We start from the raw sequence: 6,453 nt of genomic DNA, 5'->3' as shown, positions 1-6,453 counted from the left end.
AATAAAGCGATGAAAACCCTAAATTAATCCTCATTTTGCATTTGTAAACTTCGATGAAGAAGGCTGTCGAGCTGCTAGGGTTTTCGGACTACTGATGGAAACTGGAAACTGCGTGTTTCGCTCCTCTCTTCAACAATTGTCTATGATTCGAACAGGTCTACTCCATGCATTGAAATTATAGGGTTTTCATAAAGCCATGGCATACTCCATTATTGCAGAAAATGAGGTATTTTCAAAGCTTCAAACTGCAAACTTGACATTCTATTTGGCACGAGCTCTGTTAATGATATTTCATTTGCATTTTCTAGAAAAAGAAATCTCTACATATTTCACTTATTCTACAAGGAAATTTGACTCGCATAGTAGCAATATGTAGTTTTTACATTTTCAAAGAAATTTCCATATGAACACGATGGGTATATCTTCGCCATGAATGAGATTTCTGCAACTTTCTGAAAGGAAACTCTGTAATTTTTTGGGTTATCTGCATTTTCGAAAAGGAAATTAGGGCTTTTGTTTCATATTTCCCTTGTTATCTTTGCACCTTTTCTGAAAATGAAATTCTGTTAATTTCCTTTGAATGGAAAAAATAGCTGATAGTTTCTTTACGTGCCAATTTTTTACAAATTTCTCTTTCCCTTTTTGTTGAAAAAGTAAATGAGGTAATACTTGAACAAAATCCTGCAAATTTTTTCAACATTTATAAAAGAAACCCTCTCTGCAATTTTCTTTTTCCCTATAAAATTTCACTTTCTGTTCTTTTTTGAAAAGAATGTTGTAAAGAAATGGAAAATCTGTAACTTCTCCCAGGTTCTTTGCTTGCACTTTAAAGAAGGAATCTTTGTTTGTTTCCCTTTGAATGAAACTCTGCTGGTGGGTTTTTACGCACGGGTGGTTCTGCAAATTTCTTCACGAAACCCTCTCTGAAATTTTCTGGAAAAAGAAATCTCTTGTATCTCTATGATGGGTTTATCATATTATCATGAATATCTCTGTCATAGACTGTTTTCTCTATGATTGTTCATGCATTAGTGAATCTCTGTTGACTGTCACAAACTTACTTTAGATCTCAACATCTTTAACTATTAAACCCGTCACAGTATTTCTCAACTTTGCAAAGTTTCAGACTTAGTCATGAATGTTTGATACCTTGTAATACCCATGCTTTCTCCTTTAAGAGCCCTGTCATACATGCATAAGAGTGATCACTAGAGGATAAACTATTTCTATGAGATCTTTTACTGTGATTTTTTCATTCTTTGTTGTTTACTTTCTTCTCATAACTATGTTCTATTATCTTAAATTTGCCCTTTTGAAGCTTTTACAAGTCCATGTACACTGTATACTTGTCAAAGTTCCTCTCCATGCATCTTTGTACTGACCATTCTGCTATTTTGCCTTTGTTATTTTTCAAGTTTGACACTTGACACACAACACTTCTCTGCAATTTTCTTTTGATTGTTACAAAGGCCTTTGATTTCTAAAGTTTTACTAACATGGAACTTATATTCATAACTCTGCCCTCTTATGCTTGATTCCTGCAATCACATATTATTCCTTAGCACTGTAATGTGTGGAGTATACTTGTCTTTTCATTACTGTCTTCTTTGCCATGCCATGTTTGCTTCTTGTGTATACCTGCAAGTACCCTCTGAACAAGCACATGGTTTTTATGAGCTAGGCTCAACCCTTGTGGGAGCCTCATTTAACCCCACTCATAATAAACCCTCTGAAATTTGCAATTCTTTACATTTAGAAAACAATAATTCTCCAAGCAATGAAGATGACCTTTTATTCTTTGTCTTCCAAGATGCTTATTTTTTTCTGTCAAGGGGAGCTTGGTTATATGATGCAAATGTATAGGTAAGATCAGTAAGCATTCAGTCATTTCTTAGATCCTTTGATCTAACCCACTTCACCTTTTGATTTTTTACAGGACAAGGAGGAGACTGGAAGAGAACGGATTCCAAAAATGCAGACTTACGACTTCGAGAGCAAACTTACGCCAGCCATATACCCCCAGGCAATGGTTGGTTCCTTTCTTATCTTATCTATGCATTTGCTTTATTTAATTTAGTTTTTCTCCTTTGCATAGGAAAGTAAGGATTACTCTCACGGTCTTGTGTGAGAGAAAATTTATTTGTAGATTACTTCTCGTAATCCTTTCTTTTGCTTTGTAGATTACTTCTTGTAATCATTTCAACTGTATAAAATATAATGAATAAAATAACAATTGAAAGATTTCACTTATGTGACTGTAATCTTTGCCTAGGTACTAAAATTTTCCATTGAATTGTAAATATAATGAAAATTTCAGTAACACATACATATATACATATACATACATATAAATATACATATATATACATATATACATATACATACATACATGTATATATATATATATACATATATATATATATGTATATACATATATACATATATATATATATATATATATGTATATATATATACATATGTATATATGTATATATATATGTGTATATATATATATATACACACATATATATACATATATATGTATATACATATATATATACATATATATGTATGTATGTATTTATGTATATGTATGTATATATGTATATATACATATACATATACACATATATGTGTATATGTATATTTATATATACATATACATATACACATATATGTGTATATGTATATTTATATATACATATACATATACACATATATGTGTATATGTATATGTATATGTATATGTGTGTGTGTGTGTGTGTGTGTGTGTGTGTGTGTGTACATATACATATACATAATATCTGAATAAGGTTAGAGATTGTGCTTTACATAATCAGCATATGGAGATGATTTTATTGATATAGTTCTTTTAGATTGAAATTTGTAATTTTGTATCTTGACCCGAGTGCAGTTAGCTTTATGTTTGCAAGTCCTTTCCATATCTTGTACCATGAGTAGTGTTGACAAACTTCTAGGTCATGGGACTAAGAACCTAGAGCATACATGATAGGGAGCTTGGCAGGTAAGTGCTCACAAGGCTAAATTGCTCAAAAGGGATCACCTTGTTACCAAAGACTTATAGATTCTTTTATGTATGTTCACTCAACCTATCTTGTTACTGTGATGCCAAGGATTCCATGGTCTACTTGCCTAGAAAACTCCCTTTATGGTCATGGCTTGCTCCCATGCTCCAAAACTACTCAAAATGCTTGTTCCTCCCATCTTCAACTACTTGTGCTTGGTTCTTGGGGCCTTCAAATTTCAGTTCCAATGTGTACTAGGAGATTTCAACATGGAATTGTAGGTGCAGCAAAGTGAAACTCTTCATGGAATGCTCATCTTCTAGTTTTAGGCCTATAACCCACTATTTACTCAAACTCACTAATAAGGTTCAATTACCCCCAAAGAGGCTGCTCATTGTTTAGGAGACCTAAGGATAATTTGGAGGATTTCTTGGAATGTTCCCATACTATTTTATAAGCCCAAAACTCATTTTCCAACCGGGTTCATGCAATTTTGCAAAAACTGCCAATTTTGTGTGTTATGCAGCAGTGCTACTAGCCCGTGGAGGCCTAATTGGCCCTTTTTTGCTCCCTTTGGTCAATGATGGCCATTTTGACCACAAAAAAAGTTTGGGATGATGTTTTAAGGTTTAATGCTCAAAGATTTTTGAGGTTTAGTTCACTGTTAGAGTGGTTTTCAAACTGTCCACCTTTTATGGCATAAAAGGAGGGTTTCATAGGGTTTTGAGGGCTTCCACCATAGTTACACTCCTTTGGACTTGTTTCAAACTCCTTGACTACTTTTTTACCTCTACCACACCATTTGGAAGCTTTCCTTGCCTTTTTTGGACAGGCATTAAGCCAAACACTTAGCCAACAAGGAAGAAATCAGTCACTGTCACTGTCCTTTCACTGTTTTTTGACAGTCAACTGTTGTCTTCACTTCAAAACCTGCACAAGGGAGTATTTGCATAGAAATAATACCTCAAAGAGGTCTTAGAAGAATTAAGAGAACTCCTATTACACTTCCCTTAGCATTCCAAGACATGGCTTATGCTTTGTAGCATTCCATTAAGCAAAATGACAACAACTTTCCCAAAAACAGTGAACTCACTGTTTTGTCTACAAAAAGGGAAAGATTACAAGGTAATAACTATTCTAATCCATAAAAATGGTGCTAAAATTCTTGGTCACATGTCCAGACCATTATTACAAACATTTTCTCACTCAATCACCTTTGAGTGCAAACTTTGAGTCTTTATCAAGTTACTAGCCAAATGACAAAACTTGCCTAGTAATCACTCAATAGCATCTTCAAACCATTCTTCTAGAACAAAAGGAAAGATATATACATTATATACAAAGGGATAAACTTGGTAGAATCCATAGGAGGGATCCCAAACCTGGATCAACCAAGTTGATGCATCTCGCAACCCCAAACCCTTGGCAGGGTAGCAGGTACCTAGTTTCCAATTATTTTTTTTAAAACACCTTGCAAAAGAGAAAATGATGAAATAATTACATGCGAAGATTTTTTACATCCATATTACAACTCCCAAGAAGGTACAGTATGGATTGTATAGCTATAGTACGAACTGCCCCTCAAAAAGGAAGAAAAACAGTCATAAAAGCCAAAAAACACTTGTTTCCTATTGAGTTGCTCTTGCAAATACAATCACCAACATTTCCCAAGGCAAGGAGAGGCCTTATATAGTTTCTAAATTTGGTTTTCATGCCCATGTATGGACAAGAGACTTTTTAAATTACATTTTTCAAGAAAATGACCTTTTTGACAACTTTCTTGAGCAAAATGACAACTTTTCTTACTCACAAAGGCATTTTTGACATCCTAGCCTTGGAAACTTGCCTAAACCATTTAGACATGCTTAAAAACACTAAAAAATATGTTTCAATTCTCTTAAAACCATTAGGAGACCTTTTTGGCACTTTTCCACATTTTTGCCAAAAATTGTCAACTCAAGGCCTGAAATGCAAGATTTGATCTCTCAAGCCCAAAATGAGATCAAACCATTACAAATGACTCAAAACAACCTAAAAAAACAAAAACAACCTAGCACAAGACTTTACAAACATATAAGCATGAAATACCCAAAAATGAAGTTTTGACTCAACTAGGTGCTCCTGCACCAATACAATTTGCGCTATCAACAGACTAAAGACAAGGAAACACAACACAACAATGCTTTCCTAGTCTTCTTCACTTCAATTTCCACCAGAATCAAGAGGGTATTCCTAACTTCATATCTATACTCTTGATTTCTTATGGAATACAAATTCATAAAAGGTGGATAGTTATCAAACTACCTAGAGATGCTTTCAGACAATATCCCATTAAACCTAAATCGTACTTACTGTGAATTATACTAAAAATTGTAACTTATGCATCTCTGGAAGGTTACAAGTATATGTGAAATATACATTTTCACATTTACCTTGTACGACATGTAATAATCATAGGCATGCTACATTCATAAATAACTTAAATAAGAAAGGAAAGGTAGGGAAACAAAAAAGAGATTTTAATCATTTTGGTGCATTTTTGAAACATGTTCCAAGTAGCCTTAATGAACCAGTGCATACTTTGGGTGCAGAGTCAAATCTCAAATTAAGAACATAAACCTAGAATGCAAAACAACTCAAATTAGTGAACCTTTTGAATATTAATGCCTAACATTAATATGGTTTCTCTAGTTATTTGCATAAACCATTCTTGTTAATCTGACATATTCTCAAATTCATTGTAACATGTAAACAAAATTTAAATCCTTCCTTGAAGAATACCCGCATACAAAGCCACACACTGACAAAAAAACATTGCCAAGACAAAACAAATATTATGATTCATATGAAATTTATGAATATAACTAGAGACAGTTGCTGCAAATATCTTGTATTCTATCCATTAACTAATTGAAAATTTACAAGGAGGGATTTGAAACATTCCTTCATTATTAGACTAATCAACCCTAGACAGCTATGCTTCTAACTACCTATAAAACAAAGAGAAGATTCAGAATTCCCTTTTTTATGGTGTTGGGATTTATTTTATAACAATAAGGAATACAACGAGCTACTAGTTATTTACACGTGTCCATTTTTTTTACCCCATTAGCCCATTTACAAAGGATATTACCTACTAGAACTGGTTGCCTCTATTTTATCTTGAAGTGAAACTACCCATCCAATTATACATGGAAGCTTTGATGCCAAGGTCTGAGTGCTTCCATGAAAACCAACCACCTTGTGAGCCTAGCTACCATTGACCATGGGTGGTTATTGGTGTGGAGAAAACTAGGACGAGAGATTCCCGTTACTCATCCTGGTAGGGGATAACTTTGAAAATTTCTAACAAGTGGGATTGTATGGCTCCAAAATCGCATCTCTTGTGTCTTCACCCTTTGTTATCTCCACATCTCACTTATTTAGA

The sequence above is a fragment of the Cryptomeria japonica genome, chromosome 1 (genome assembly GCF_030272615.1).
Source record: "Cryptomeria japonica chromosome 1, Sugi_1.0, whole genome shotgun sequence".
In the NCBI taxonomy this organism is placed as follows: domain Eukaryota; kingdom Viridiplantae; phylum Streptophyta; class Pinopsida; order Cupressales; family Cupressaceae; genus Cryptomeria; species Cryptomeria japonica.
This window is presented reverse-complemented; position numbering follows the sequence as displayed.